Here is a 10,052-nt window from a genome sequence, read left to right as displayed (position 1 = left end):
CCAATCCTGCCGGACGGGTTTTAGACGATGAGATGATGCGAGGGAGACGCTGACAGGAAGCGGGCGTGATTAAGAGAACCAGTGTAGGCGCTGACACCCTCTGAGGGGGTCCCCTTACACCACCCGGCCGACAGCAAAGCCCCCGTCTTGCAGGCTGGGATCTCCAGCTCGTTAGTCACTTGTCACACGTCTCCTTTTTCTAAAACATTCATTCAGGGGTTATCCATCAGCGGCTGTTCCCGTGACAGATTTGGACGTCCTCACACATGTTGACACATTAATGGCAGGGAGCAAAACAAAAAGCAGCCCTGCGGGGGTTTCTGCTGGGCTGTATTTACTTGACGCGCATCTCTCGCTTTTAATCGTCGAAGTGGAATATGCTGACAGCAGGTAGGTGTTTATAGTTGGCTGCTGAAACCTGAAATGAGAGACGACCCACAGAGGGAAGATGCAGGTCCTGAAACCAAACGATGAGAATTACTGAAAAAGGACAAAGCATTTTAGTCATTTGATTCTACATTATAAGAGGATAAACTATAACTATTGGTAGCTTAAAGTCTATGGACTGTAGTAGACTGTATCTAAATTATGGCTGTATTGACTGTGGTTTCTGGAACAATTTAAGGATTTCTTTGCAGTCAGAAATGGTCAGGATTGGATTGGACAAGACTAGAACAACAAAACATTTATTAATGCGGGCAGTGGTTTAACAGGATGATTCTTACCTGGAACACCTATTATCACCCGCCGCTGAAAGGCCAAGACGGGCGATAATGTTTCTGCCCCTGTCTGTGTGAGTTACAGTGTTTGACCAAGATGGCTTCTCATCATCAGACGATCTGAGTCTAAAACTGGCATGAAAGGTGGCGGGCGGTATGCATTCCTTTAGGGACTGCTTTACATTGAGTTTATCACACTTTGTGACTCAAAAGGATTAAGAAGCTTTTTAAAGCAGATCTTTTTCTGGATTATGGAAGATAAACAGTTGTTTTGCGTCCCAATCGGAAATCTCGAGCCCCTCTTCAAGCATAATGTCTGCTTCTGAGCATGATGAGTCTGAACTTGGATCTCAACCTTTGAAATGGGCCGATACCATCGGAGCTCCTGGAAAGAGTTGATTGCGTCAGTACTTCATTAGAGTAGCTGTTTGAAGGTTGGAGGAGGAGGGGTGGGGTGGGGGGGTCACTGGTGGAGGACACATTTTCAAGTCAGTAATAGTTGCCAAATTGCTTCATCTGTGAAAGAGTTTGACGACGAGCGCTGTATTCATCATTTTTCTTCAATAGGAAGAAAAAACTTTCGGCGAGCACGGCTGAAGATTTGTCCGTGAAATGTGACGACGTGGAGTTTGAATCGTAACTGTAGCTTACTCCATCCGTTCCTTTGTCAAATCATGAAGACAAGTTAGATTATTTGATTAGATTTTTAATGATTAGTGGCGCTGTTTGCTCTAACTGATATGAACCAGACCAACAGACCTGCATTGTTTCTTCATTGACGCTGGAATTTCCCTTAGGTCTTCCCAGTTTATCTCCCCTCTCCTCGTCCACTTCTTTTAAAGAGAGAGAGATCCCATCCCCGTGATCCACATGTCGCCCTTCTCAAGCACTAAATGAACAGTCATCTGCCCCGCTGAAGTGTTTTTTTTTGTTTGTTTGTTTTGATCAGTTCCTTGAACCCCTGAAAGCCTCAAGCTCACTGGGTTTCAGCTGACTGAGGGCCAGGATCAATGAAACAGCACTTCAAGCATTTCTCTTTATTTGCTCAAAGTGCATTTTTATCACCTGCTGCCAAAAGGCAAAAGGCAAAAAAAAAAGGACTGTAATGTGTTTGTCTGTTAGCAAAATATCTCATGAACCGGTGGACGCATTTTAATACAACTCTCAGGAAGTAATCATTGGATGGACATCTACAACTCATTAACTTTTGAGGTCAGCTCGAGTCAAGATGGCTACTTAAAACTTAGCATTAATTGTTGTAGCCAACCCTTTCTGTCTGTTAGCAAAATGTCTCACGAACCACTGGATGGACTTCAGTGAAACCCTCAGAAAGTAATCCTCAAATGTTCATCTACAGCTGATTCACTTTTGAAGTTTAACCCGATTCAAGCTAGCCAGTTGAGCTTGGCCAGCCCAAAAATGGCTACAACTCAGAGAACTGTACAGATATCGAGGGAAAATTTCATGTGGTAGTAGCTGAAAGTTGTCCTCAACATATACTCCGAGCGCTAACAGATTTCATAAGACTGCGACGTCACACGTAATGCTAATTTTTAGCATTCACCCAAAACGGCTCCTATGCTGTCATTTCTCAACTTGAGATGTTAGTTTAAATCTCCTCCCTGAGAGGCAGCGGGTGATAAGCATTCCTTCAAGGGATGCTAGGTTTGTCATCTTCAGATGGTTTTTATTTAAGTCGAGCAGCCTGTTACTGACACTACAGTTTCACGAACTCTCAGGAAACAGTGGAAGGGGGGGGGTCTGAGGATGTTGTGAGCCTGTAACTCATGTTGGGCAGGGACTGGATACCGATCAGGTGGTGTGTGTGTGTGTTGCGAGGCTGACACTTGTGTCGTTTGTCCCTCTGCGTTAACAGCAGATTGATGGAGCTGCTGCTCAGATTGACTGATGTTAGCTCAGCCAGCCGCTCTGCCCCGAAGCCAACAACAATCTGCTTTGTGGGGTGGGGGGGCAGAACGACCATGAGGAAAAACTCCCCTCTGCAATTAGCGCCATGTCACCTTTTTTTTTGTCTGCGGTTTGGTTATCTCAAACCTTTTTGACAGTGGGCCCCGTTGCCCGCGTTGTTCCCTTCTCCGAGCGCCGAAACGCTGCCATTTCATTTTAAAAAAAGAGCTTCTCTCTTCTTTGAGCCGCAGGTTTGATGGCAGCGTCTGAGTTTCGGTGGCTGTGGTCCAAAACGACGTCCCGCTGAAGGACGCTGGCAGCACGCGGACCGAATTTGAATACGTGCGCAATCCTACAGGCATGCAAGGCAGGCATGTGACCTGCAGTCTGTCACTGCTCTGAATCAGGTGTGTGTGTGTGTGTGTGAGGGAGAGAGTGGGACGGTAGTGGTCAGAGGCAGAACAAAGCTGTCTGCAAACAGAGCGCTCGGGTGTGGCTCTCAGCCTGAATGAGCACCAAATAAAGTCTCATCACTGCATCTTATGCCTCCTAATGCTCCTGATTATAAGCAGGGACTTGAACCAGACTTCTCCCTTTTTCTTCCTTTAAAGCGTTGCCTGATATGCCTTCAAGGTTAGCTACCATCCTAAATCCTCACATTTAAGTGGCACTTAAATTCACGTTAAATTTGAGCTGTCTGTTTTTGGCTGTTTAATCGTTAAACTCTGCGATAAGCTTTCTAGTTGTTTTTTTCCTCCTAATTTTCATTTCAGTCACGTCGCTGTGACCGTCAGCGTTTCGTCATTCTGCCAAGGTTGTCTGACAGTCGCCGTGTCCTGCGGTCGTCCTACTTTGGCGCGCCGCTCCAAACTGGGACGCTACGGTACCAATATAGCAGGTGTGCGGATGGAAATTCGGATGCTCAGAGTTGGGTAACGCGCGCGTGTCAGACGCTGCAGCTCGCAGGAATGCTCGCGTCTCATTGTGCTGAAGGCGATGACATTAAAATGAGGTTTGGAGACCAGACAGGCCTGTTCCACTGAACAGTTTATTAACCAAAAAGGCTCATAGTTTCAACATTTTATTGTCAAGTTAAAGACTAACGTGTCACTTTAGGAGCAATACGCAGAAGTGTTTGCTTTATGAACGAGCAACATGGACACACTCCTCACTTAACTAAAACCTGCTGTGACACACCAACATCTGGCCTTTGTCCTCTGTGGAAAGCATCAAGTTAAAATTCAATCCCAGTCCGAATCACTAATTTACTAACTCCATCTAAGATCGGCAATGACAGAAATGAAGTACCGTGATGTTTATTTTTAATTCCCATTTCAATACCGGAATAAGCGTCAACCCCCCGCAGAAATAATAATAATAATAAAAAACAAACACGATGACCCGTTCTCCTCAGGACATCGGAGTTCGTCAGAGGTTGCTGAGTCACCTCAGAATTCACGCAGCTTTTAAAGCGCACACATTTTAAATAATGTTCAAGCAGCAGGGGTAAGTGTGAGGGGTGTTATTTAATTGTCAGAAGGCTCTTATGTGGAGTGGAGCAGAAGAGGGTTGGAACATTTGCCGACTCCTGACTCACAGCGGCGGGACTTCCCTCTAGTTTACTTGTCACGGTTCGAGTTAAAATCAGACCTGGCTTAAAACAACGCCAAGTTATCTCTGCACACTAAACAACGACTATATTATTTGATGGTCAAAATAGTTCAATGTGCTACAATGTTCAATGTTGCCGTGACATCAGCATAATCCATCGGTGTCTGCTTTCTGGGGTATGTTAGAGGAAAATTTCCTGCTTTAAAAAAAAAATTATCTGCTTATCTCATTTTGAACATCGATAAGCAATTCCACAGAGCATCCTTTTTTTATTCTTCCTCTGTCGTTTTTTTTAGGAAAAAAATCTCAATCCTAATCTTCGCAGGGCCATGGCAAAGTCTTCGAGCGTGTATTAGTAATGCTTGCATATGATAAAAGGTGATGGTCCGTGATGCACGAAACCAGAGCGAGGTTGCGGTGACGACAATTCAAGGTCCCGGGTGGATCCACGATGTGGAGCTCCTGGTTCGTCACCAAGAATCTGCAGCGGGACTGGCCCTGCAGACCTCATGCCTAGTCTAGGCTGATCGTGACAAGCTTGTGGAAACAACCCAGCACAGACGAGATCCCTGTGCTGGTGCTATTGTGGTGTGATTTTTCTAGCACTCAGTCCTTCATTTGGCTGTGGTTTGAGAAAGTCGTGCCAGGGTGGCGGTATTTAGCATTTCTACAGAAACATAGAAGTTAGCAGGAAAACCCTATCCAAGGAGTATTAATGGCGTAACAGCGTCCTGATTACCTTTTGCGATGGTGTTTTTTCAAAATTGGCTGCAAAAAAGCCACGTTCTAACGGGTCATGTAGTGAAATCGTAGTGAGGTCGTCATCCAAGAGTCCTCAAGCCCGTGAGCATCAGATTTTCTCTCGGATCAGTCGGTTATAGCGCGCAGTTCAGTTTCCGTAATAATTCTTCTTTTTTTTTTCGTCAATATGTAGGCAAACTCCCAGCATATCTTGGTTCAGATTTTGCCAGGAGTTTGTGCGATCACGTCATTCAGTGTGATTCCATGTGAAGATTTGCGTACTGTCTTGCGTTCCTGTTCCAAACCTCTCACAGCCCAGTGAGATGCTACCCTTTAACAAGAGTCCACATGCTTCTTAATGTTCCAGAGCTGCAGGAGCACCTGTTTTCCATCAGTATTTGTGTATTTAATCTACAGTAATTTAATTTCGGGGGATGTACGGGCCTTTACAGCCCGGTCCTTTCTCTTCATCCCACCTTCGCTTTGCAGCAGATCCAACACCCATGCGGACCCGCGGTCCCTGTGACAACGTAACCTCTTCAACCTTCCCTGTCAGGCAGCAGTTGCTAGGAGCCAGGAGCCTCGTCCGTTGGCTCTCTAACTGCTTGTTGGTAACAATAAGGAGTGCTGCTGCAGAGCTGTACGGAGGTGGGTTTCTGGTTGTTTTTTTTTTTTAAACCCTAAACCACAGAATCAGGTAGGAGTTCTGCTTTAACTTATATAAAAGGAAACTGCTCTGATGTGTGCTGTTGGTTCAGAGATGCCTCCAGGTTGTCCTGGGAAGATGGAGCATCTGCTGTAGGGCTGTAATTCTTTTACCTCTTACTTGATTTAGTAAATGACTGCTTGTTTGGAAAAGAAGGATGCACTGTGATGCTGATTTTCTTCTTCTTTTTCTTCTTTTCCTCACATATTTGACCTGAATGTGTCAGTAGCTGCCTTGTGTCCTAATGGGTTAATCAATCAGTCTATAGACAGTAAATTAATTTGCAGCCATTTATTTAATGGAGTAATTTTCTGTTTTTGTGTTTAGTAAAGACCTGGATTACGTTTCCTTTCTGTGTACTTTTGGACTAACACATTCAAGATTAGATTATTATTAAAGGGAACACATTTTTGTTGTTACAGTCGAAACAACTGGACACCTGTGTTCACTGAGTAAGAAGTAGGGATACGTGGTGGAGTCACAGAGGGACAGAGAGGAACATGGGATATTTGGGAACCGTACGTCTGGTTGTCTTCATAACAGCGTTGTTTGTGAAGAGCTCTCAGGCTGGAGGTAGTCTGAGGTTTAATGAGGAAAGGCGAGCAGCGCTGCTACAGTCTCATCAGGAACAATAAAGAAAGCAGCTCGTGGAAAACGAGTTGCAGACAGGGCCCTCCCATTGGCTGGTGGGGAATGAGGGGAGGCGAGCGATTGGCTCACGGTTGTTGAGGGTCTGCAATGTTGTCACGGCGCTGGTAGAAAGCCCCACCAGAGAGGTAGTGTGTGTGTGTGTGTTTAAAAAAAGCTTGAGTCAGGGTGAAGACTGAGGCTTAATTTAGTTCGAGCAGTGTGTGAAAGCTGGCCTGCTGGGGCTACATAGGTGTGGATGAAGGGTCACACACAAACCCCTACACACACACTTTATTCAGCCAGATGTTTTGGACATCCCCTTCTCTACACAAATTCAGAATCATTTATATTTCTTTTTATTTATTTTAAAATCTGAACATTCCTTCATTGTTTTCTGTTGTCCAGTCATATAGTATAGTAGCAGATAGCAGAAATAGCGTCCATAATAATAAATAATAAAAACCGTCTTTGCAGAAGTGGTTTGCAGAAACCACTGTGTCATTGCTATAACCAGACCTGTTACTTCCTGTTTATATGATGCGTTCTGTACATAAAAATAACTTGTGGTAATGAAAAGTAAAAGCTACATCATTAGCACGGGGTATTTGTTTAGCGATCTAGAAGGAAACTAAGGCGACAACTTGTATAAAATACATTTCTTTTGTTGCATTTCCTTGCTGTGAGTGATTCTTTGCTGTGGCTCTTTTTAAAAAAAATTTCTACTCAGGAAAAAAAACCAAAAACCGTGTGGCTACGAAGTCCTCTCATCCCCAGGCTTTGCTCTGGGGATGAGAGAGCCCGGATGTGTTCATTAGAGGAGGAAATTTGAATCTCCGACCGCTTCGGCTCCGCTCCGACCCACTGACAGCTGATTAGGCGGCCGAAAGCAGAGAGAGGAGGGAGAGCATCTGCCGGCGGAGAGAAAACAATCAGCGAGTCGCACGCTGGCCTCTAAGTGGATTTGGTGGCTGGATGGATGGATAGATGGAGGGAGGGGGAGGGGAGGAGACGGCGGCTGCCCTGCATGTCTGGATCGCCTCGCGGACTGTGTGTGTGTTTGTGATTAGATGGGTCTTTTGTTTCGAAGATGTGTGGTTGTAGTTCTCTGAAGGGATTTGGGTTTGCCTGCAGCGCGTCAGACACGTGTCCATTAAAGAGGAAATTTGTTGCGTGAAACTGAGTTGGTCTATCAACAACTCCAGCTGGATAATACAACAGAAATATTTAAAAGGGGACTTGTTATGCATAATTCACTTTTTGCACGTTTTTGTACTTCCATTTGGGTATCTACTGCTTCTAGAAACAGTCCAAGAGCAAAAAACAACAAAAAAAAACACCCAGCCATTTTTTAGCAATAATTAGATGTTTTCTGGTGTCTGCAAAACGACCTGTTTCAAAAACCTCAGGATTATTGCGTCACAATCCCTGTTACCTAGCAATCTCAAACTGAGCCCAGCCCCTCACCTAGCAACCAAAGTGGAGCTCCGCCCTCTTCATTACAAGAAGGCCACCACGTTAGCTATGCTGGTTCTACCGCTGAACAAAGTCTGCTGGAAAAGGAAAATGTTTTGTTGTCGGCTGTAATGTAAAACGTGTCTATATTGCTGCTGTCCCGACCCACTACCAGTCGGGTTTCGGACCCACTTATTGTCTCTGTCCGACTCGACAAATGCTGATTCAGAACCGCTAAGTGCCCCTGTCCCAAAGTCAGAATCCTCACAGTTTGAATTAATAACGATATAAATGTGCGTCAGATCAGCAGCGTTTAATCCTTCAGAGAGTTTTTATGTTTTGAGACGGGACATGGAGTTGGGGGGCGTGGCCAACAGCAGCTTATTTGCATAAAAGTGATGTAGCCCTAAAACCACTCATTCTGAAATGAGCTCAAAACAGGCAAAACTGATCAGGTGAAATCTCAATATCTGAGAATGATGTTGTGTATTAAATGTAATGAACATGTTTTGCACAGACCTATCCTGACTTGTTCGAGGAAGCAAAATAGGTCACCTTTAAAGGAAATATTGAAAGGTTCAGTGCAGTTGCCGCCTGAAATCCCAGCAACTGTTGATGTTCTTCTTTGAAGCCCAACGGGAACTTCGGACCTAATTTTCTAACACTGACACAATGCTGGCTTATTGATGGATGAACTGAACAAGAAGTGTCAAGAGAACCAAGATCAGCAGGTCGCGCACACCTGTGTCTGTCACTCGGACAGCACTCTTAAGGAGGTAGAAACGCAGAGTAGAAACTAAGCCTGACCAAACACTCACTGTGCAAAAACCAGAAGTCGCCACGGTGCTTCATGTTAGAGAGACACGGCAACTTCCTGTTTTGAAGAGACAATGTTGAGCTCGAGCACAATGGGAGTCGAAACCGTACGTCCTAAAGCAATGAGTGACACGCTGGGTGAGAGAAGACAAAAATGTCCCCGTTCAGGTCATAGTCCTGCAATACGCATGCAAACACAAACTCCTCTTTACAGCTCGTTTTAAACAAGTTGATCCGGAGCGATCATGGGACTGTGTCCTTTTATAACACGCAGCCAGGATCGTGGAGCCAAAGCGGAGTGGCGTAGAACTCAGCAACGATGACGCAAACTTTACGCACAAAATGTGCGTTAGGATTTTCCCCTATTCTCTCTAAAACAACGATGGCGAACGACCGCTATGCTTCTTTTGGTGGCTTGCCAAATACGCTCGACCCAAACCTCTCTGTCTCTCCAGTTAAGCCGACTTAGTTGTTCACGGAAATGGTCTTCTTGTTGGTTGAGGACGTTTTTTAAAATCCTGTGGCCAGGTAAGCGCGGGGACCTCACGTCATCACTACGCTACACTTGTCCTGACATCCTTACTCTTTCCTATCATGGCTTAAGTGGAGTAAGCTGTGTTAGATGCTCCAAAAAACCATCAAACCTAAACCGTGATTGTGTAAAAACCATAAGGAATGTCAAAATGCCACTTCAGTGACGTAAAATCCAGCTTTCTGTAACTCATTAGAACCTTAAATGATGTTTTTATTGTGAAGTCCGGCTGAGCTGTCCAGCTCCAAAGATGGCTGGGTTTTTTTCCCCCTTACTTGGTTCGCCCAAACTTTTTGTATCATTTTAATGAAATTACATCTCCGCTGTACTGAAAGTCATAGCGCATTATTCGTGATTGATGCACTCTTTTGTATGGGTCTGCAGGAGGATTTAAAAAAGTCCTGACAGCAATGGAAGAACGTCTGCTCAGGGTGCTGTGGCATTCATGCCTCGGTGCCCTTATATACGCACAGTATAAATGACGCCAACCTGCTGCAGATGAAGAACAGGACTGATAAACCCCCATGAAACGTACCCGAACCAGATCTTTCAGTAAACTGATGATGAAGATAACATGTAGAGGAAGTAGTTTCATTTTGAGATAGCTGAGCGCTCTCTAATCGTGAGGCTCGTGGCGTTTTAGCAGAACATATTGTTGTTTTGTTTACACCTTTTTAAAAGCCTTGCAGCAGCTGTGTGTGTGTGTGTGTGTGTGTGCGTTCTTGAATTACAGACGACTTCAGGACTGGATGCGCTTCCTGGCTGCCTTCCAGCTCAAAAGCAGGACCTGATGGTCCCATCGCTGATCTGAAGTGTCGTCACGTTTTCATCAGCAGCAGCTGCAGCGCGCCGTGACGCAGGCTGTGACCGAGCCCGCCTGCGTGTGCCGGGCGCTGTGGCTCTGCGGCTTCAGGCGGGGGCGGGGGCGGGGGCGGGG

At 45.3% G+C, this 10,052-nt stretch overlaps 1 protein-coding gene across 12 annotated transcripts in view; it reads left to right on the top strand.

Moving 5' to 3' along the window:
* myo9ab (myosin IXAb) overlaps positions 1-10,052 on the top strand; it is a 140,955-nt gene that overhangs the window by 8,068 nt on the left and 122,835 nt on the right. The gene's annotated exons all lie outside the window — the stretch shown is intronic.

The sequence above is a fragment of the Kryptolebias marmoratus genome, linkage group LG11, assembly GCF_001649575.2.
Source record: "Kryptolebias marmoratus isolate JLee-2015 linkage group LG11, ASM164957v2, whole genome shotgun sequence".
Lineage (NCBI taxonomy): Eukaryota > Metazoa > Chordata > Actinopteri > Cyprinodontiformes > Rivulidae > Kryptolebias > Kryptolebias marmoratus.
This window is presented reverse-complemented; position numbering and strand designations above follow the sequence as displayed.